General features: G+C 40.1%; 1 protein-coding gene across 4 annotated transcripts in view; it reads right to left on the reverse strand.

The window, feature by feature from the left end:
- Positions 1–20,321, reverse strand: part of LOC149806200 (uncharacterized) — a 119,286-nt gene extending 98,965 nt beyond the window's left edge. For 3 of the 4 annotated variants that reach the window (XR_016419868.1, XM_089951125.1, XM_089951127.1), the window contains exon 1: positions 19,747–19,847. The gene's annotated coding sequence lies outside the window, so the exon portion shown is untranslated. Of the gene's footprint in view, positions 1–19,746; positions 19,848–20,238 lie in introns of those variants that run through there. The other variant, XM_089951126.1, reaches the window with a different exon arrangement.
- Positions 20,322–24,999: the final 4,678 nt, after the last annotated feature.

Here is a 24,999-nt window from a genome sequence, read left to right on the forward strand (position 1 = left end):
CACCCATATCTAGACTGATTCTCATTCTTCCATATCATTAATACTATGAATAGTTAAGGACCGGCTGATGTTGCGCTGTCGCATATATCTCGTAGAGCAACTTCAAAATTTTGGGCACGAATGCAAACTTCAGAAATCTCCCATCTTCACAAATCTTGGTATTTTTTTCCCCCTTCCTTGAATCTCCCTCTCTGCACTGCAGGCACCACAGGGGTGGTATTTACGTCTCTGCTTATGCCGAGTGCTTTTGAATGTCAGTCAATTTAAGTTGTTGAATCCGTTTAGAGTTGAATGCAAAAACAAATTCACAAATGCTGTTTATTGTACATTTTGTCCAGTGGACCTGCAAACTTCTTACTGGTCAATAAGGAAATCTGATGCAATTATATTCGTTGATCGGTTGGGGTTTTAGACCCCGAATATGTTGTATTTCGACTCCAAAATCGACCATACCAGAATATCACATCAGAGCAGAGTGACAAAGAGCGCATTTCTCTAATCCGAATCAGACTGAACAATAGTTTAGATATTTGAATAATAATAATGATACAAATTTGACTTGAAGCGTCTATTTTTTTATCTTGTTTATCAATATATTTGAAGATTCATAACTGATATTATTCCAGTGGAATTTTTTCACCAAAAATTTTGCACATTCTTGTGCATTTACATTAATCAATTACGCACCTGCTATTTCATGCACTCTTCTATATCACAGTATCTCTATCACATCATTCTTTATCTTATCTCAGTATCGGATACACCCTTCTCTATCCTACTGTTTCTATCACTCTATCACTTTGTCGCTGTCACATCATTTTTCATCTCAGTATCGGATACACCCTTCTCTATCACGCTGTTTCTATCGCTCTATCACTTTGTCGCTGTCACATTCCTAATCTCAGTATCGGATACACCCTTCTCTATCGCATTATTTCTATCATACTATCACAGTGTCTCTATCACATCATTCTTAATCTCAGTATCGGATACACCCTTCTCTATCACACTGTTTCTATCACTCTATCATCTATCACTTTGTCTCTATCATACCCCTTACTAGCATAGTATATATATATATATATATATATATATATATATATATATATATATATATCACACTTCAATATCACTTCATCTATATCACAACCCTCTACATCACAATATATCCATGAAACCTCGTTCTATCACAGTAGTGCAACTAACAATCAAGAGATAGAAGGGAACAACTTCAAAAGGGTATTCCAACACAGAGTTAGTTCATATCAGTGGGTAGGGTGTGGTGGTGTTGGGAGAGTGCTGAAAATCACATTAGAAATTCTGGTATTCAGGTTTTACATGTCTCTCGTGGGCTGTACTGAGAGACCAAGACTTCCTGATGGGTCACTGTTGACCAAGTACAAGCCCTACAAAACGATGTTTATGATATTATATGCCAGTAAAGGTAAAAAAAAAAACTTCTCTCGGAAATCCTGATAGAAACTGGAGGGAAAGAAGTTAGGATGGAATAAGCCTCCGCTTTCGATAAAGTAACAGAGAAGAAAGCCGTTGATATTCATATCACTAGATTTCCTTATGCTATTCATACGGAAGAATTAGCCGATGCATTTTGAAATACAATTTTAAAAAAGGTGACGAGGCACAAAAGGCCACCTAAAGGGGTATGGTCTGGTGACCAAAGGGCTGTCTCGCAAATGAACATATAGGAAGCTTGGAAAGTCCCAACAGGGATTTTCTCGCAAATTTGTCTTTTCTTGCTTCTTTAAATCACAGGCCATTTGGGCGTTGCAAGAAACGGGGCAACTTGCGACGAGCAGCAGGGGGGGCGAATCCGACATTTTGTCCAATCGTTATTTTGCTTAATTAATGCTTTCTGCACTCAGCGGATCCGGTGTAGTCAGCGCCGGTAAAAAAAAAAAACGACGTCGGTCCATCCTACACGACGGTGACGTCATTTGGTTTAATACACTTTTCTGCGCGCCGATCCCAGTTTTGTCAGCGTCCGGTAAACACAGCGACGACCGCGTCGATGTCATTACCCCCCCTGCTGCTAAGAAGTTATTTACAATGAAAATTATTTACAACTAACCGAATATTTGGTCAAGTCCGATACGATAACGTGTCCGAGGATCATGTAAATTTATCGTTACAAATCCATGTGGGGTCGACTGAGCATGACTAAAAAAGTTTCGAAAACCATTAAAGTCCATGTCACCGCCACACCATGTCTGCCAAATATTTCGTAGCGTGTGTGTATCAACGCCGTTGAATACAGCAAGAATATTACAGTTGTCTCTGATTACTTTTGGAATCTGAGTGTATCGTTGAGTGACATATATCACGTCGGTGTTTTTATGCCTGCCTCTGGAAAATATCCTAGCTGGGTTTTTTTGATTGTCTAACATAACATCATCGTACACGACTAGATTGTTAACGTCGCCATCAATATCATCAATACCTGGTGCATCATTGATATCTGTAATAAACTCAATAACATTTTTTTCAGCGATCGCTGATGCATTCTCGTTAAAATCTTTCAACACCTCGTAGCATCGTTGATCATCCACGCTAGGGGCGATTAAATACAACTTATCCCACTTCATCCATCTCATTATTAAACTGAGTAACAATTGCGTCTTGCCGGATCCAGATGGTCCGATGATAATCATCCGGATCGAGTTTGGTAACGCTGCAACATGCTTAACTGGTTCTCTTGTTTTAGTCGCCGAAAAATCAATTATATCCATATCTCTATACATAAATTATGGATCTATATTGTGTGAAGTGTAGAGTGCGTACTGGCACAAATGATATGACAACCGTTACAACAAAAAATAACAGATCGGCGCTTACTGGTAAGTGTGTACAATGCGGTACAAAGAAATTTAGATTTATTTCTGCTAGACCCGGGGATGCTTTAAAAAAAAGCGAGGAGGTGATATTGCAGCCAAGTTATCAAAACTCCCCGGAACACCGTGGGCAAAGTATCCAGGAGAAAAGCACCTCCCAGGATATAGCTACTGTGGCCCCGGAACACGATTAGATATCAGACTCGATGATCAAAATCAGCCCAAACCCGGTGAGTATCCAATAAACGCTATCGATAAGGCGTGTCATGCTCATGATGTTGCTTACTACAAAAGTAGCGATCTGCAACAGCGTCATATCGCGGATGTAAAATTAATTCACGCGTTAAATGCTATTCCTGATAAATCATTCAAAGAAAAATTGGCTTCATGGTTGGTAAAATCGGCTATGAAAGGTAAATTAATGATTGGAAGCGGAGCTTCTCGCGCTGGTAATTGAAAACGCTAGCGTTTATAATAACAACATGGAATCCATCTATTATTCTCCGAGAGGATATTGGAACGGGAAGGCCGCAATTGGTAAACTCGCAAGCGCTGCAAAGGTAACAAAGGCCGTTGCGGCTAATTGGTTATCCAAACAGGCTATATGGCAAATCTATCTACCGCCACCTAAACAAATCAACTTCTCACACTTTGATGTTACCGTACCCAATGAAGTTCATCAGGCTGATATACTATTTCTGCCGCATGACAACGGTTACAAATACGCGCTAACCGTAGTTGATGTTGCGAGTCGATACAAACAAGCGGAGCCGTTAAAAACAAAGTCAGCAACTGAAGTAGCCGATGCGTTTGAGCGGATTTACCGAAGGGGTCCTCTGCGCTGGCCAAATCTATTACAAGTTGATCCTGGCAATGAATTTCGCGGTGCTGTTTTATCAGCGTTGAAACATCATAACGTCGCGATACGACGAGGTCATACTGCGCTACATCGTGATCAGGCAATTGTTGAACGATTCAATCGGACTCTTGCTGAACGGTTATTTGGGTATCAATACGCGAAGGAATTCATCCAAGAAAAACGATCTCGTGAATGGGTCAAAAGGTTGCCAGGTGTAATTGCAGCGTTAAATAACGAGATTACCCGAGCAATCAACATGAAGCCCAGCGACGCGATTAAAAAAAAGTATATACCCGGAAGATCAAAAATAGATAGCGTTTCCAAGCCGATTCTCGGCGATGTCACTGTTAGATATCTGTATGAACCAGGAGAGCTTGAAGGCGGTAAAAAAAGAGCTACTGATCCTATTTGGAGTGTTACCGCACATAACATATCAACGATAACACGATCAACTGATAGACCACCGATCTATAGACTGGATTCAACTGCCCCACAGCGGGGGTTTACACGCGAGCAACTACAAGTGATACCTGACGATACTCAATTGCCCCCGCGTGGTCTTAACTAGCACCGTTGCGTCTATTGCACTCAAGACAGGTCAACCTCACATTACCACGGATATGACCGAGACTGTTATCGATCCTGTCCACGGTAAATTGGCGAGCGTCTTTATCCGAATAACGGCAGCGCATTACACAATTGCAACTCGCGCAGTGATTATTCTGTTGTTGTCGTAACGCAATTATTAATTCGGCATCAATATCAAAACGCCGCTGTTTTTTTTTATCCTGTTGGCGGTAACCCGAGAGTTTTCTATCAATGATGCTTGCATCGATGATGTCATCGTTGTCACTGGCTTCGTCAATAACAATTCTTCGAAGCTGATTCATTCTCCGTACTCTGGACACTGCAAGATAGACTAGATTTGACCATTCGATGCGATTATCAACTATCCAAACAATTGTATCCGTGATAGTCAATCCCTGCGAGGAATGTATTGTCGTTGCGTATCCTAGCGTCCACGGGGATTTATCAGCACGTAGCGCGTCCTCGACGACGCTGATATCAACGAGCACAATATCATTCAGCACAAGAATTTGTTTTTTTGTCCCTGACGCTGTCGGGCCCGGGATTTCAACTTCAATGTTCTGCCGCCGTGTGTCCGCGGGTCTATAACATAACGGCACTGGGCGCGTTGGAAACTTTTCCTTATGCAACGTAAACAACTTCCGCTGAAGTGTGTCTCTGACTATCTTTCTACTCGCTACAATCAAATCGTTTGGTCTCCATGTTTCCCAGAATTCATTTAACGGCGTTTCCGGAATCACCTCGCGGATTATTTCACATTGAACTCTATCCGGCTGTAATCTGATTAATTTTTTAACCTCGCGCAGTTGTTCATCAAGTGCTCGGTAATCAGTATCGGTTTCTTCATAATAGTCCACAAAATTCTTTAACCAATCATGTGGACCCTCGCCGACAAATGGTGGTGGTTGGCCATGGTCGCCACACATGATTACCGCTGTATTCGCGCGCAGCAACCACTCAAGAAACATTTGTAAAGTATCTAACGAAACAGTACATATCTCATCCCAGATGATAACCTCAGGAATAAATTTTTCCCCCATTCGATCAGGAGTCCACTCACCGCCGCTGTATCGAAAAAAGCTCTGATAAGTAACGGCGTCAACATTTCGTTGTTTTATCTCTCGCGCTAGTCTATGGGTCGGTGTAAGCACGATTATACTTGCCCGCGTTCGAAATAATTCAATTGCCCGAGTCGTCTTTCCTGACCCGCCACAGCCGCTTAAATAAACTGTTTTATATCTACAAATTGGATCAGAACACGGTGGTGCATTAGACCATTCTGATAGATTATCACCGCGTAAGTAATTATTTTCAACGGTGACATCTGCTGACGGGGAATAATCGCGTCGTATTTCATTTTTAATTCTCCATATACCCCAACTCTCGTCCGGACTATTAAACTCGGCTATGTTTCCCTTATACTTTACGTCTATATAAAATGAATCAACGGCTACTCTAACCGCGGTGTCGGGAAATCTATTTATCATCGAGAATAAATTGATAGCGTCGTAACCCAGCATAGACGCCCTCAAATGTGGATATGCCGGGCTGTCTCCATCGCTGTAGGTAACAACTGTACCCAACTTTGTTCCATTGGACAAGAAAGCTGTTTTGCAGTTCACGTATCTATTTTTTGCCACTGCGTCCTTGATTACGAAATCATATTCTGCGTCATCTATAATCAGCCGTGAGCAATATCGTTTGTAGTCGCAGTTTTTTCCACCTTGTGTGAACTTACCAATTATTCTTCTACCGAGATCTTTTGCCTCGCAGTTTCGTTGGTTGAATATCTTTTTGGACCATTCGATGATATATTCCTCGTCGGCATCAATGTGTGCTCTGGACTCGTCAATTATGCTATCTAGACGCTCTGGTTCTGGTAACCAGACTTCAGTCTGCGTCCGGTATGATATAATCGCGTCACTGACAATCAACGATACAAGCATGCTACAATCAATCATATACCGTAGCAGCGCTATTGGAAGCCACTTCTTTTCAGCCATGTGTCTACCGATCCAAATATAACAACAGCGATGAAGTCCTGCCGCGAATTCAAATGATACTATGCGAGCGAATCCGGTTAAATCAAAATCAGGCAGTGGTCCATTAATAGCAACACGAGTCATTTCATGTCTGGGGTGTCCAAATCGTTTGAAGTACTCAGCGGCGGATCCATACCCGAGAAAACTCGCTGGATAACAGGCAACCATATCAACCGAGATCATAGCGTCGCGGTTGTATTCGGTGTTCCATAGTCCACCGTGATAGTATTCCAAACAACTGGATTGTACATCCGGTAGAAATTCCTTGCGCGTTGGTCTCCACGCATTTTTCCTTGCTGCAACATGAGCCGCAACCGATGGAATCGTAAAACAATTTGTTAGCAGTTGTTCATCATGCTCTTCAAATTCCATGGCGGTTTTTTTCATCTTGTTGTGAAACGCTTCAGTGCGATATAATGCACCGTTTGGTCTTACAAACTGATCAAAGGTATCCGCATCGTTTTCAGCGCTGCGAAGTAACCACACTGATACAGGGTCGTTTTTACACAAACAAACAATAGCATCAAATAGTTTCCTCTCCGCGAGAAAACCATCCTCTCCCAGGAATTCCCCCGGGATATACTTTACTGTTCTATCCCGTGGAAATATTGTGTCCGCGGGCGTCCACGCGTGTTCGTTATGATCAATAATTTTGATTGGGGCTCCATTTGATTTATACTTTGATTCATATAATACTTCACCGGTTATTGTTGTAACGGTTATTGGAAATCTCAGCGACGTTTCTAATTTCGCTATGTCGCTGATGGTTGCTCCTCGCTCGCGCACTGTCTTCTCCCATTGGTTTATTTTGCTACGTCGTAAATCGGTCAGTTTATTTCCTCGACACGCATTTGTAAAATGCTCTATTACTCGTTCTGCTACACAATTTATCCCCGTTGACTGTTTCATCGGCGCTAGTTTTCCGATATCAGGTTTCTTATTTAACGGGTATATTCCATAGACAACTGCTGTTTCAGGATACGCTCGTTCATAGTATGGTCTGTCAATTCCGGTTAACAGCCCTGGCTTGGAGTCGCGGCTAACAATAACTGTTTTCTTGTCGCTGAGAACCGGTTCAAATTTATCACGTATGATCCAATTACCTGATTCCACCCGGACAATGAATTTTACTCTGAAGAAATACTTTTTACCGTCAAGTTGTGATATTATCGTTGCTGCGCGGTTGTCGTTCATGGTAGCATCAACAACACCATCAATTCGAAATGTTGACCAACTATGAGATGCACCATCACGTTTGAATTCATTGATACAGTCGCGTATTTTATTCAACAGGGTTCTATCGTTTATTAACGCTTTTGGTGCGTCCTTGAGGACTCTATCGAGATTAAACTTAATATTTTTCCAGGGCTTAATTGCTGCTAATCTCTCGAACTCCTCCATATAATTAAAACAAGTATTTAAATGAAAGAATATAGTATAATGAATCACTGCAAATGGTTGATGATTGGGTCGACAACCCCGTGCAATAAATCATGTAGAGGTGAATTCTGCGGGTATCATTTACAAAGCGTTCGTAATGGTTCTCTTGGCCCCCTACCGTGCTTGGTTTGCCACGTTGGTGTAAGAGGAAAATCGCAATTATGTATCAATTGTGGCGGCAAACGATACAGGGAACTAAAACGCTATTACGACAAGCGAATAAAAAACGCCGTCATTGACCCCACCGCTGACTCAGTCATCAAAACTCCTCAGGACTACATTGCAAGGTTTATAATTAAACCAAATAATGAATTAGACAAGTAGTATTATTATACAAATGAACCAAGAATTTCAGCCGCATCCTGTGCTCGTTAATTACGAGGCATCTCGCGACGGCGTTGTTAGAAATTGTAGACTGAAGAAGCCGGTTGGTACCGTAAATAATCAGGGGTATTTGATGTTTGGTGCCGGAAAGAAGAATTATTATGTTCATAGGGTGGTATTTGAAGTATTCAACGGATTAATCGAGAATGGGCTTGTGATTGATCATATTAATAATAATAAGACTGATAATTCTCTTATAAACTTGCACGCCATCTCGCAAAGTCAAAATACCAAAAAAGGCCAAACTGGTAAGTTTTCAAAGCAAGCAAAAAGCGTAAAGTCATTTGATACAACAACGCACGAAGAAAAAATATTTCAGTCGATGAATGAGGCAGGAAAATATTTCGATATTTGTAGAGCCTCAATACGATTTGTTGCAGAAGGAATACAGAATTCAGCGATCTCAAAAAAGACGGGTCACAAAATTCGATTTTCATATGTAACAGAAATCAGCGAGTGACAAGGTCACCGGCGCCTATGGCGCTGACGAAGTCGCCATGACGAAATACTTCATACTAGATAACACACCTCGGGATTGATACGCAGGGTTCATTTTGTAAAATAATTTTTTTTTTATTTAGAAATAAGATGTTTTATAAGAATATGAATATCGAAGACATCAATAATATATTAACCGAGATTTTAAAATTAAAAAATCAAGGAATTGTATTATCTGATAAGCTTGATAACCAAAAAATATTGTCCGATTATGAAATTATTAACGAGCAATCAAGGAAAGGTCGATATACCTTGCCACGCGAGTATTCTTTTATAAAGCGATTACAATATACGATCAATGAAAACTTGTATGGCAATGACGTAAATGCATTTATTGGACTATTTACTGCCGTTGAGACAGTACGAAAAAACTCGGACAGGCTTTTGAACGACGCCGGGAGATTGCTAATAAAATTAAAAACATTAGAAGGATTATAGACGAAAACTCCCTGGAGCCCCTGGGACATATCCCCCCCCGCCACACTCGGCGGGAAATTAGAAATTACGGAGCAATTGCAATAATGGTAGGCGAATCACTTACTACTCGGCTAGCCAGAGAGCGGCTAGTAGCGCTTAAAAAGTTCATACCGTTACGAGACAGGGTCCGAAAACAACTTCAAACGCGGCAACAACTACAAACTGATTTTGCTGTTGGAAGCGAACAGCTCTTTGCTCCGGTAACTAAAGCGACCAAAGATGTTACGGCGGCAACTGTGCCCGTTATCGGTGCGCTTGAAAAGATAGCGGCTCAGACCGAGCAAACAAAAGAGTCTCTGGAAGCACTCCCTGCGAAAATAGCGGTTGCTACAACACGGAGGCCGCCACCACTCGCTATAACGGACCCACAAGAACCTTATGTTACAATAGCCGATGAAGAAGAACTAGGCGCCACCGCAAGAGAACCAGAAGAAGAAATACCGGAAGAAATACCGGAAGAAATAGAGAAAGAGGGGAATATACCCCGTAATGTGCTTAAAAAGAGCACAATAGACACAATTAGAAATCTCGGCTACGAAGGATTAGTTGATTTTACTGTTACAAATTTTGCTAAGGACACACGAGATGAGCATATCAATAGCGGCTACGAGAAAAATATAAGGTCGTTAAAGGACTGGACAAGAATAGTGTATTTGGCAAATAAATATAAAAATGAATTACCACCGCGTGATAATAATTATATAATATTCCACAATAAAGTAAAAAGTGAAAGACCAAAACACGGAAAAGGATACTCTGTTGGTAAAGACGTTACTTGTCCTGGTAGTGTTCTCAGTGATATATCACGGCTAGAAATACTAATCGGAGGAAAACGAGCCGGAAATAACTCTCCGGAAATAATCAATGAGGCCGCTGATATTTGCAGGCGGTTATTTGCCGGTGGTATCATGGACATTAATGTATATCGAACGCTCATAGACGAACTCGTGGACCACGGTCATTACAGCGATTGACCAATCACTGGTGATCAATCACTGGTGATCAATCACTAATTGGAAAACACTGGTGTTTTTTATAATAAAGATGATTATACACTACAACCATGATAAACCAGTCAGCGTCTACGTGGTAAACTCACGATTACCCGTATACCGCGCGTGGTACGGAGACGGTCTCGGTAGCACCATTGCGGGGTTATTTACAAGAATGGCTCCAAAAGTGGCGCCGTTAGCCAAACAATTAGGAATGAAGGCCATTGATGTTATTCGTGATAGGGGTATTAGTGCTATTGGAGATGTTGCCGGAAGGGCGTTTTCTGCAGCAAAGGACAAACTAATGTCGTTGGTGAGAAAAAGAAAACAGAAACCACCGGTGATGCCATCAACGACAGTGATGCCTGCAAATGTCAGTAAAGTAATAAATAACGCCGTGGAAGAAAAACTAGAGTCGTTGGCGGCTCAGTCATCCACCGATGCAACAACCAACGCGCTCATGAACGCGATAGCGGGAAGTGGCCTACGACGAAAACGACGTTGATGAATTAAACATCAACATGATAAATAATAAAATGTTTGCGCAAACCGCCGATCCCGCGTTTGATATGGACGCCCCAGTGCGCAGGGATGATTCTGTCCGTGATTATCAATATTATTCTTATCATGCAATGCAACCGAATCTACGATCGCGAATTGAACTTCAAGTCCAAGATACCAGTAAATACTTTTTGCCGTGTGAGGCGTTTATCGAAATCGAAGGGGAACTTGTAACAAATGCTGCCGATAATGCACCATACGACAACAACCCGACTATCCGAGTTGGTTTCGTCAACAACGGCGTAATGGCGTTATTTGAGAGCGCAAAATATCTCATTGACGGGCGAGAAATTGAATCAATAGAACGTGATGTTGATGTTGCAACAACAATAATCGGGCTAGCAAGATACTCAGATGATTATACAAGGTCGGCTGGTCCGTCTATGATGTTTACAAAGGATATTACTGATAACGCTGAACACAACCAGTTTTCTAGGGTAAAGGCAACAAATGCCACCGCGGTTAATCCAGCACCAGTCGGGTATGTAAGACCAGCTGGGGACTTTGATGTCATAAATGTTATTACTAATTACAATCTAGGGTTTGCAACACGAGTAGGGATGTTGCAAGGGCAACACCGACGGTTTTCATGCGCAATTCCACTGCATCATATATTCGGATTCTGTAGAAACGTCAGAAAAGTCATCTATGGGGCTAAGCACACAGTAGTACTCGTGCGAAAGGGTAATGATAATGATGCAATCTGGCATGATGCTGGTGTTGCCGACGGTAAGGTCAATATAAAAAATATAGTATTGTGGATGCCAGTAATGACCCCATCAATCACCGCAGAACAGCGATTACTCTCATTCATGGAGACAGGTGGTAAATCACTGTTGAGTTGGCTTACGGTAACCACTGATGCTAAAGAGGATAATATGGATGGTATTTTTACATGGCACCTGGCATCCAAACAGGGTGTTTCAGCCCCGCGTCATATATTTGTAGCGCTACAGAATAAGGCGCGATTAGGTTCCCAAGAACGCAGCCATATGATATTTGATCAAATGGGTGTCAATGAGGTCTCGTTGAGAATAAACGGACAGCAGGAACCATCCGAGGATATACAACTCAATTACGAGGGTAACCAGATTGCACGCGTGTATCATCGATTGCTGTCGTATATGGGCCGCGATCAAAACGTCGATACCGGTTTGCAAATATCGCAACTTGATTTCAAAAACCTGTATCCGATTTATTACTTTTCGCTGGAACATCTTGATTTAACGAGACAGTCCGTCGTTGATATACACTTCCGAGCTCGTGTGCAACGTCCTGGTGGTGTTGCCGAATATAGAGCGGTTGCTGTCATTCTCAGCGATAAATCAATGCTGCTAGAAGGCGTTGGTGGACGACTGAGAATCGTTGATGCACCAGTGGAAAACATGTAATTGAAAACATAAACGCGTTTACAATAAAAATGTCGTATAATGTTGTCAGTGTAGAGTTAACCGATGGTTAAGTCAAGAAATTACGATCAAAGTCGGCTAAACAATGCGGAACCACAATAACGCTGAAGCCGTCACAGATGGCAGGTGGTAATCATAAGATATCGTTGACGGCGCGTCAAATAAAACATTTCAACGATGCGATGAAGAATAAAAAGGGTGTTCAAATAGATTTCTCGGCCGCAGCGATTAAAAACATGGAAAAGACCGGTGGGATATTTCCGCTGTTAGCTGCGATTCCAGCGTTGATTGCCGCGGCGGCCCCAGCAGTGGCGAAGGCGGCGGCGTTGGGGGCCGTTGGTACCGCGGTGGGAATGGCATTGAAGAAGGCAACCGGGAAAGGCTATAAAAAAAAACGACCCGTAGCCGGAAAGGGTCTAAGACTACCGGGAACCCCGTATTCATGGTACTCGGGGAAGGGTCTAAGACTACCGGGAACCGTTTAATGACTCCTATGTCTAATTTTGATTTAATAGATGCCGCAAACGCATTAGCGATAAAAAACTTCAGAGGTGTTTTTATGAGGGATCAATTACCGACAAAACCAAGGAATATTGAAACCGGTATAATTAACCTCGATAAATCCTCCGGAGCGGGGACTCATTGGGTTGCATACGCAATTGATCCGCGTGCGATCGTCTATTTTGATTCATACGGGTTAGCCCCGCCAAACGAGTTCATGCGGTATATCCGGGCGTGTTCAGCCCCGGTTTTTTATTCCACGCTGCCAACACAACAATTAAGTGACCCACCGATATGCGGCCGTGAGGTATTGAACGTACTCGCGGAGATTTCATCATCGCGGAAACCACCTCATGTGGTTGTAAACGAATACACTAGTGGGGTCGTAGAGGCCCGGCGGGTTAATTAAAAACTGGTTTTTTTTACAATAATAATGATTGATATCTGGGGACGACCGGTTTCGGCGCTGAAAGCATCCACGGAAACGCTCGCCACCGATGACATAAAAAAACTAATCGAGGATGAAATCGCTGATACGTTAAATTTAACCAGTGTTGACCCGGGCGAAATAGTTGTATTTCAAGACCGCCAGGGTAAATTGAAATCCAGTAATGTGTCGCTGAATGACGTTTTAATACGACAGCGTGATGCCGCCGAGAACACCATCGTGTTGTATACCGATGACGGACGACTTAAATCAGGTGAATCCATCTTGACGATAAATGGAAAAATAAGTACACTTGGCGACAATTATATAACCATGTCGGATTCGTTAAAAAATTTGTATGATAAATTTAACGCGCAAGCAAATCAGTTCGAGGGGATACAAAAGTCTGTCACCGATATACAACTCACTACTGCTAGTTTTTTTGGAACCCCGACGGTGACCGAACCGAATCTTGTGGGGATAAAAAGTACTATTTCGGAGTTTACAACGCTGTCGGGCCAATTTTACATGTTACGAAAAAATTTTAACAGGGCTGATAACACCATTGATAAATTCTTTGGTAAAAAAAATACCAGACCGGATGAAATTACAATAACTATAAATGATATCACTGCGTATGGACAGGAAATAGAAACAATCAAAAATGATGTTGAAACGATCAAAGCGGGGTTATACGTGCATATACGGGAAATAGGAACAATCAAACTTGATGTTACAGCGATCATAAATAATATAGACGCGCATACACAGGAAATAGGAACAATCAAATCTGATGTTACAGCGATTAAAAACAGACTACCGGAAATGACAAAAATAAAAATCCCTCATGAAAACACCATCAACACAGTATACACGATTCATCATGGAATATTCCCTTGGACTCCTACACAGAATATAATAAATATCACCGCAACTGTTAAGGGTATTTATCGATTTACACTGGTTTCAATGATTCAGTTTAATATATCATCGCCAAGTTCATCCGGGTTTAACAATACAATATCAACAATTATAGACAAGGACGCAACTGAACCGTTTACAATTAAAACCGATAATAAAAGTTTAACCAGTGCAATCATTCCATGGTATGTGGAATTTGTAGCGGATCTAAGTAATTAAAAACACTAGCTCTTTTAAAATAAAAATGACCACCAAGGTAATTGAATCAGAGGTATCACCGACGTCACATCAATATCGATTCAATACCGTAAAAGAATTCTCCGCGAATTTGAAAACGCTTTCCGAACAATACCGTATAAAAATAAAAAAATACCGTCGAAAAATAACCACCATCGAAGCGGTCGTGTACTCGGTGTCAGGTATAGTAGCCGGTACCGGTGTTATTTTATCCACGGTGACCATGATGGCCCCGATCGCTGTTCCAATCGCTATCTCCGCGGCGACAACAATTGCTGAAGTCGCCAACGCAATCACTAGAAAGATATCATCGTGTTCTCAGAAAAAACTCAACGAGTATACAGTAAAACATCAAATAGTATCCGACGCGTACTCGAAATTATCCGGGTTGATCTCGTTGGCGATAGATAATTCGTTTATATCCGATGCTGAATTCTCCACGATGGTCCAGTTGTATGACTCCGCGATGTCAAAAATCGAGGATTTTCAACTGGAAGCTGGAAACCACGTTGCTGAAACCACTTCAATGGGCTTAAAACATCCTCCTGAAAACAAGCAGGTTGTTAATATTCGGTGTTGAAATTAAACACTAGAAACAGCGAATAATAATAATGTCGCTGAACCCCGAAGGGTTTCAATTACTTCAACGGATCGCGGAGAACACCACTCCGGTACAAACAAATATGATATCGATAACATCAACGAAGCCAGAATTCAGTGTAAACTTCCCTTCTCCGATTCCAGTGAAGGAAATAGCGCTGGCAAAATTGCGAATATATCACAGTTGGCCTAATATCCGAGCGGAAGCATTTAACGGACAACAACCTAATAACTCGCTGGTTTTTGCATGGACAAATAAACCCGATGGGACCCCAGACTGGAATGAGGTTACAATACCAACTGGGTCATACCAAGTAGAACAAATCAATAAAGAATTTCAACGCAGGATAAAATCGATCACAGGAAAAGAATCAAAAATCGCTCTTACGGTTCATGAACCGACGTTATCGTCGACGATTGAAATAAGCACACCGGGGTATATGGTTGATATTTATAACAGTTCAATAAGAACCATACTAGGTTGGCCCGAGAATCCACCTAATGAAATCCCCGCGGACTTGCACACAAATTCATGAGATTAATCCCGGGTATCGAGATGGTTTGTCTATTATGAAAAGCACGTTATTACCCAGTTGGTTTATATTTCAAGACAGGAATGCCATGCAGTGGTATTTTCAGTATAAGGAAACTCCTGAATCGTCCGCAGTGTTCACAGTTAATTTAAATGATATCGCTAGTGCTTTTATCGAGATTAATCGTAATTACCAATTGCAACTAGAACAACTACGGAAAACAAAAGCACGAAAACACGTTGAGGTGTTAAATCAACTTATATCAGACATGGAATATATCAATGAACGAATCGTTAAAATAATATCCGATAACAGCGATGATAAAAAACAAAAATTCCTAACCGAGTATAATATCACAGAAGCCGATTTACCCGATTTCAAGTTTCCAGGATACAACGCGCCAGAACTAAGAAAGTCTCTTAATGATTTTCTCGGTCCATCAATTATCCTCAGACACGATAACGGAGATGGTGGTAGGCATATTGCTCCATACAACGTAAATATCGCATCGGTGATAGCAATCAATCTAGTGTGTGATGTTATCGAAGGGAGTTACCAGGTAGATACCAAGCAATCAAATCAAGCTCAACAGGGGTATATCCTTTATTCATTTTCACCAACAGCCCCTCCCGGATTCTTAATCGTTGAGAGCCCGATTAATCCGGTCTATATGCGATGCCATAATCGGTTTTTAACAAGAATTAATTTTAGACTTACCGATCAGTCAAATAACCTAATTGATCTACAAGAGGAGGAGTTAGTAATCACTCTGTTTGTAAGATCATTGTAAATAGCCCCTTAGCAGCAGGGGGGGAAATGACATCGACGCGGTCGTCGCTGTGTTTACCGGACGCTGACGACGCTGGGATCGACGCGCAGAAAAGTGTATTAAACCAAATGACGTCACCGTCGTGTAGGATGGACCGACGTCGTTTTTTTTTTACCGGCGCTGACTACACCGGATCCGCTGAGTGCAGAAAGCATTAATTAAGCAAAATAACGATTGGACAAAATGTCGGATTCGCCCCCCCCCTGCTGCTCGACGAGATTGTAGGCAGAGCTAAGTTGAGACAAAAGAGTTGAGCCACGCAGGGTATAACGGCCTAAACAGTAAGGACAATGAATGTGAAAAGGTATGTATGTATGTATATGTGATTAGGATTTTTAACGTAGCTTTAGCAATTTTTCACTCATATCGCTACGATGTCTGCAGTATGGCAGTTTATAGTGATGTCTAGCACTGGGGCATCGTGCCGCAGACATGTAGCATAATGTCCCACCCAGTCACATTATCCTGACACCAGGCAGACCAGTCCTAACACAAGCCTCCTAATGCCGAGCGCCTAGCGAGGCAGCTGTTAGTACCATTTTTGTAAGTCATTGGTATGACTCGGCCGGGAATCGAACCCGCGAAAGTGAAAAGGTAACAGCAAACGAATTATACCAAAATCCTCAGCAGTATAACGAAAGTAAAACTAGAGCCGGCAAATTTATAAACATGTATACAAAAGTATACGATTATACAGATGATAAGAAATCAGGAGAGAAAAAGAAATATCTCCGGAAATCAAAATCAGGAGATAAAGGGGCAAAATTCCATTATTAAAGATACGAACGAATATTAGACCAAAGCAAAAAATATGTTTTGTCTAAAAACAAAATGCAGCTAGCACTCACCCTTGGATCACAAACTCGTGGCAGATATGGAATTAGTTCAATTGCACATTTCCAATGCGTTTCCTTTGATTTTAATTGTAACTCGTATATAAATCTAATTTCGTCGAATATTTCTTAATCAGCAATTACTTTAACTGTCAACGAACAGTACTCACATATCTGATGACATCAGGATCTCAAAACAAGCGCGTGAGATCACTAGAAACATGGCACACGAATCAAGGAGAGGCGCCAAGTTAGCACAGTTGACAATATATACGTTAAGGATCATACCAGAAATTTTTCAATTAAAAGAACTATGTGAAATTACTTGAACCGCCGAAGAAACAAAAACGAAACTAGCTTTATATATGGAAATCGGGAACAATTATATATATATATATATATATATATATATATATATATATATATATATATATATATATATATATATATATATATATATATATAACGTCCTGGGGGTTTAAACTATGTAACTAGAAAAGGTAAAACCAAATAAGTATTCTGTAAGACAAAATGTAAATTCTGCTTCCCTAAAATATCAAGTCAAACAAAGTAAAAGAATCAAAAATGACTTACTTAATGGCATGAATTCCGATAATTTCCTAAATGTTCTGTTAAGTCACAGTAATCCGGAAATGCACCAAATGTATTCCGAATGAGAGTTCTAATTTGCTTATGCACAAAAACCACAGAAGAATCACTGTTCTAATATCCAAAAGTTTTACTTGTTCAAGGTAAATCTAATGAACGCTGAATGTCACAAATGTCCTTAAATATTCACGGAAGCCAAGGATATTGATAAACACCCAACTTCTTGAATAATAAAACAATGATTCAGTAAGATACTGTCTGTTTAGAATCAATGTTTCAGCTCTGCGATTTCAGCGAACAAGTTATAAATAATCCTGATTCCTCTCATTACTCTCACAAAAATGATTACTGCAGAATGACAAAGCCGCGTATCTAATCCTTTATAAAATCACTTTATACGCCACAGATAAAAAAAATTCGAAATCAGTAGACTACCAGGTATTTTAAATTATTCTGTATTACTTAATACTTGGCAGTCAACACTTGCCTTTCTTCAAATAACCAATTACCAGCTATGCCAGTCTGATCTGCCTAGAGTACAGATGTTCTCCGAGGATCAAGTGAATGTTTTTCTGACCTCCAGCCAACTCCTTCATGGCTTATTTAAACCGAAAAATAATCTTGACGTGAATTTGGCAATTCAGCCTTGATTTGTGAATGGAAATAGTACATACATATATATAATTTAATCAAACAGGATCAAATAATAATAATAATAATAATAATAATAATAATAATAATAATAATAATAATAATTAAAGAATAAATATAAGTTCTGTGACACATAAGTTCAAACTGTAATTAAATGTAGTAATAATAATTAATATATCATCTTGGCAAATTATAAACTATCAATCGGAAGCAACTCTTAAGGAGGCAAAGTAGATATGGGAGTTTTCGACTACAGATAGCAATCGTGGCTGGGGAGGGGGGATTGACAAATTACGGTCATCGATGGGTCTTTTACGGCTATATTACCTGTGTATCCGTTCTGGAGATGGTTGGAACCATTCCCAAGGAAAGCGTACCAGTAATAAATTTATAGCCACCAACTTTGCACTTTCTATTTCGTATATAAGAATAGAGCCGGAAGAATGATTAGACAATGAAAGTTCATTTATAGTTTCGAAAAATGTCTTCAATCTAATAAATTAATAATAAATAACATCTTGCCTTGCTAGAATGTAACCATCATGAGAAACACTGCGCTGTTTTGCACCTCAGTACCAAGATAATTGGACCCTTTAAGCCCGTCATAAAGGGCGTGTACAATATTGATATAACTTTACTGCCCAATTGTTGACAAGAAATATAAAGTATATAGTGTAAATTTACCTAAGTTAAAACCAACAGACTAATTTCTTATGGGAAATATATGTAAAAAGCTCTTAACACTAACTTTGTCTATCCGTTCACAATATATAAATGACTAGGAAACTACACTCACCTGTGTGTGTGTTTATATATATATATATATATATATATATATATATATATATATATATATATATATATGAATAGCAGTATATGAAAAAGACAAACATCATGGATAGACAGGTAATAATTCATTACCCATAATCCTCTTTTTTCCTTTTTGTGCGCTGTTCTGAGATGATCGCTTCATTCAAATAGTATCTCCCCATTTATCAAGAGTATTTGATAAATGAATTTTCAAAACCGATATTGTTCTGAGCTTAATGGGACGAACACGTTATGCGGAATATATGATTTCGATCGATAAAGTGAAAATAGTCCGAAAGAGTAAAAAAGTCCCGCGCTCTATAGGTTTCATTAAGTGTGACTTAAAAGAGACATTGGAAGTTTTCAAGCAACCCTAGTACTTGTTTGTATATTGATTGGGACATGTTAGAAATCTAAGATAATATAAATATATCCCAGTAACCCTTCCACTACTGTTATACACCCAAAAGTTGAACTGTACATGTTTTCGTGTGGGTGGGGGTGAGTGAAACGAGCCTGGATGGGGGAGGAACAGTCGAGAAAACTACCACCACTTGGTCTTGAGAGAGAGAGAGAGAGAGGGTGAGAGAGTGCGTTCTCACAAAGGCATCTAAAACGAAAGCCAGCAGCATATATGTTAAATTTCGACATTTAATATAGAACTTTCGCTTTATTAGTTGATTCGTATTCACTTACCTTTAAAGGTATACATCCGTTAAATATGAATCTTAAATAGTCGATCTTTCGCCATCAATCGCTGAATGGCGTTCTTTGTTAAGGACAATTTTATCGTCCTTGTGTTTTTCCCAGAATTGTACTATTTATAGCCCTGACGTGTGGAAAATTACATAATAATTTTGAATGTTTTAGTGTCGAGGAAGAATCTGCATTATTTAAGCTAGTTAGTGTTATCAAATTTCGAATAAAGCAATCTCTACTTTACAGATTATATAAGCATGGATTTCGGTATGGTTAGGATGATGCGGGTGGGGGGGTGGGGGTGGGGGTGTCGCTATTTTTAGGATACCTGTGTTACAATGCCTTTGTTTTGAAATCTTGAGCTACATTAAGCATGGTTAATATTAGTCCTTTTCTCTTTGGTTTAGGAGTCATGTTATAAAGTGTGTGTGTGTGTGTGTGTGTGTGTGTACGATATGGTTTATCATATGAGCAATGTATCAAACATACCTAGAACATTCAAGATCAACATCATGAAACGGTGTTTGGCACACTGGTCCAGGCTAATAGTATTGCCCACGCTCTATGACTAATAGTGTTTCACATGTTATGAAAACAAACGGGCTGATGGCAACACGTAAAGGGACGCAGGTTGGTTCATTTGAATATGTAGCGGTCCAGTGAGTGAAAATATTAATGTTATTAAAACACTAAATTATATATATATATATATATATATATATATATAGAGAGAGAGAGAGAGAGAGAGAGAGAGAGAGAGAGAGAGACACGTTGGTAATCAGAATTACATTACTACAGAATAGGTTGTTGATGTATGTTGATTAAAGCTCTGAACCCTGATCTCAAAATGAGCTGATCAGTTTCCGTCAAAATCAATGGTTGTCAATACTGGTGTAACAGGTATCCAACTGGCAACAACGTAGATGGTGATTTTGAAATTATACGTACATTAATCAGCGTAGACCCTGATCTGCCGTGGCTTTGTGTTTATTCCTATTGCAATGTATATGACAAAAAGCCAACAACTATCTTGTACCCAGACAGCACACCCACGTTGTTAATTGGCTCTCTGCTGTCGGTGTGTATGTAGCTCAATGGTGAACATTGTTAAATCAACGTCAGCCCAACGTCTCAATTTTAAAAAAAAATCAGTCGGTCCGACATTGACCAGTGAACCAACAGAGGACCATTGAGCAAAATTACGTTGGGCCAACGTTTTTTAGCCAAGTCTGGAATACTCTGGACGCTGGATACGAGTTGGCATCTATTTGGCCAACGTTAGTAGTGAATGGGGATACCCTAGCGTCAATGGGAATTAGCATTAAAAAACACCCTGGGACAATCTAGCGTCAAGGGAAAATTAACATGGAGAAAAATCGTGGGACAATCTAGCGTCAAGGGGAATTTAACATGGGAATAAATCGTGGGACTGTCTAGCGTCAAGGGGAATTGAATATGGAGAAAAAATCGTGGGACTGTCTAGCGTCAAAGGAAATTGAATATGGGATTTTTTTTATTTTTTTTTTTTAAATAAAAAATAAAAATAAATTTTTTTTAAAAAAAAGGGGTAGGCAATGGAAAGTCATTCTCTTTTCGAGAAATATGGGTGGCCCTGAAAAGGGCCTTTGGGTTTGTTCTTCTTCTAACTCCTTAACTTCTTCCACCATCCTCTTATTTTTTCCATCATCCCTTTCTTCTTCTTCTTTTCTGTTTCCGGTATCCAGTCCGGGTGACCCATGGCTCGGAACTTCTCTTGGATTTTTATCCAGTTAGCGTTCAGTTTCTCTAGTTCTTCCTTTTTCTTTCTATTTTCTTCTTCTTTTCTATCTTTTGCCCACCTGTCCTTTATTTTCTCCACTTCTTCATCTATCACCTTTCTCATCTTTTCTTCCCCTTTTTTCAATCTTTCAACACTCCTTTTGACAAAGGGCCACTCTGACCTTTTTTCTATCTCTTCCATAAACCTTCTTACTTCTTCTACCTTCTCCATGGCCTCTTTTAATGTTCCCACTCTGACATAAGGGGGATTTATTAGCCCTCTCAGTCTCTTCACTTCTTCTTCAATTAATCCTTCTATCATCTCCCTGGCTAATTTTAGTTCGTTCACGTAGTGCACACTGGTTCTTAACCTCCAATCTCTTTCAATCCTTTCAACTCCATATTCACCATCCACCATCCAAAAATAAACATGCCTTAAATCATTGAACAGTTGGGACACTTCCATCTTCTTTTTTTATTCTTTGTAGAATGGTTTGAACGACGAATACTGTGGGTTCTTATAGTGAAAGCGCGGACGTGAAGGAAAACATCCCCCATAAACATAAAATTGATCTTACCTAGATCATGACCAAACAACGCGCGGACGAGAAGGAAAACATCCCCTACTTTTCTCATTTCATATGATCTACTATCCACATACGTGAACCATCAATAAACAATCCCCAAATCTACTATTTACACACGCAAATCATTAAAACCAAATCCATAATCTACTATCCACACAATCGTACTTGAGCTTTTACATAACCCAAACTATACTCTCCACATACGCTAAGAAACAATAAACAAACCCATAATCTACTATTCACACAAACTTACGTGAACTGTTACAAACACAAACACTAACACACAAACACATACACTCGCACTATGAATAAAGAGTTAGTGTTTATATTCACACTACTCTACCTACAAAACACATTGGCAAATGGATAGTTATTTCTTTTCTAGAGTATTGGGTAGCCCTGAAAAGGGCTGTTTTTTTGGAACTTCATGGACATTGGTTAATGGTGGCACCTTCCAGACCTGGCGCCACATACACATCTAGTTCCCCAGTTGCTTTTTACTATTTTGGGGGAAAGAGCAGAGGCAGGATAAATAGCTTCAGAATCCCAATTTTCGGTCTCTGGGATTCTGAAATTTCTTCTTCTTCTCTCCTTTTCCTCCTCTTCTTTGTTTCTTCTCTCCTCCTCCTCTTCTTTGTATCTTCTCTCCGCCTCTTCTTTGTATCTTCTCTCCTCCTCTTCTTTGTTTCTTCTTTCCTCCTCCTCTCTCATCCTTCCCTCTTCGACAATGGCCTCCGCGGCCAGTTCGTTCAACAGGCGCCTGGCATATTCCAGATGCACATGAAGTTCCAACAGCTTCGCTAGTCTGATGTTCATTTTTGGTGTTGATCAATCAACAAGGGTAGCTGGACTGCCGAACGAGTTTCAATTTATACTAAAAGTGCGGACGTGAAGGAAAACATCCCCCTAAAAACATAAAATTCATCTTACCTAGATCATGACCGAAAACAACGCGCGGACCTAAAAGAAACACTCACTCACTTTTTTTATACTTCCCATTCCTATTCTAAAAAATTTTTTTCATTAATCACTTCAATAGACTATTCACATACGCAAAGGAATCCAATCAAACCCCCAAATCTACTCTCCCCACACCTCAAACACCAAATAAAAAAGATGATCTTAATCTACTATCCATACCAACGTACGTGAGCACTTACAAACACACAATTTTATACACAAACACATACACTCGCACTATTAAAAAAAGAGTTAGTGTTTATATTCACACTACTCTACCTACACACATTGGCAAATTGATTGTTATTTCTTTTCTTGAGTATTGGGTAGCCCTGAAAAGGGCTGTCTTTTTTTTTTTTGTTTGCTACGGCAATCTTTTAGTTTCTAAGAATGCGATGTCCACTGAGGATAGACTTTCTGACGATAGGTCTGCTTCTTCGGAAAGAGAAGAAGAACTCTTTGGTGTCGATACGACAATCGACAAAGCCTCTGTCAGGTTCAGGTTGTTGCTGCTGCTGTTGTTGTTGCTGTTGCTGTTGCTGATGTCTCTGAAGTCTGTACTTCTCTGTCCATTCTTCTTTCTCCCTGTTCACTTCTTCTCTGAAGAGCTCTTCTATCAGGTCTTCAGTGACTTTTAACATTCTCACATTCTCTATCTCTTCTGGCTTCGGTATCAGACTGTGTCTGACCCTATGCAAATTCACGTAGGCTTCGTTTAGCTTAGCTAGTTTGGAGCAAATCTTCGTAGGAGGATGAGTCGACAATGGATGGTTAGACTGGAAACTCCCCCGGTTCTTAAAGTCAAAGCGCGGACGTGAAGGAAAACATCCCCCACACGGTTTTCGAGCCGCAACGTTCAATGAGTGTCATGAGAGGGATAGTAAGAAATTAAAGAGCATCAATCAAACATTTTTATAGCCAAACAAAAGACAAAGGCATTTTTTCAAAACACAACATTTTTTATTCAAAAATCACTTAACACTAACCAACAACTCTAACATATTTTAACAATAATCCTACATTATAACATCAAACATTTTTTCTTCAAATGACAAATATTTTTTTTCAATTTACAGTCTACTTTAAACAGGGCTGACAACGTTGTGAATGAAATTGTGATTTCCACTGTTGGAAGTCATTAGGCCATTGATGGACACTACGTTTCCTAGCTTGAGACAAAAGATAAGCATAATGGTCACAAAACCATCGATCTACTTTCACATCGTTTCTTGAAGAAGAACGAGGATCAAAATGAGTCACTAAATGTTCTAAGGAATAGCCCAGGCTGCGATGATGCAGAAAATACACACAATATTGTCCACACACCAAGGAATCTGTGCCTTGTAATTTCACATTATTGAATCGGGTGGTCTGAGCATTTCTTCTCATAAAGTCAATGATATCATCTTCCAAAGGGGGCAATCCGTACGAATCGAAATATTCCACACATCATTCTTGAGGAGAGTAAACGGCTACCCAGTGGGTTCCTGGGAGATGACTGTCGTCCGTGTTGATCACGTAAGCTTGATGGTCTTGAGGTTTGCGATGAGGGAGTTCATCTTTAGCACAGACGACTGGATTCCAAGAAGACGTATACGAACTGTGGTTCAAAAGGTAATAAAGTTCCCAGGTATCCATTGTTTTGTGTGTTTTCTTCTTCACAGGTAATAATAAGTCATCAATTCGATCCTGACTTTTTGCTCGAAAATGTCTGACGAATAACCGTTTCTTCGTTTCGTCTCCTCACTCTGATTCAGGAGAGCTTCGATACGATAGATCTCTTGAGTGGTTAATGGTGGACAAGAATGTTCACGCAAGTCTTTATACCACTGATGCAACACGACTTCGTCCGAGATGAGACTCCAAGCTTCGTCCAGATACTCGTCCAATTTTTCTTCTTGACTCAGCATCAGGCATTTATCGTGTTGAATTTGACTTGGATGAT

This window comes from Sinohyriopsis cumingii, chromosome 2 (genome assembly GCF_028554795.1).
Source record: "Sinohyriopsis cumingii isolate HCF-2022 chromosome 2, ASM2855479v2, whole genome shotgun sequence".
NCBI classification, from domain to species: domain Eukaryota; kingdom Metazoa; phylum Mollusca; class Bivalvia; order Unionida; family Unionidae; genus Sinohyriopsis; species Sinohyriopsis cumingii.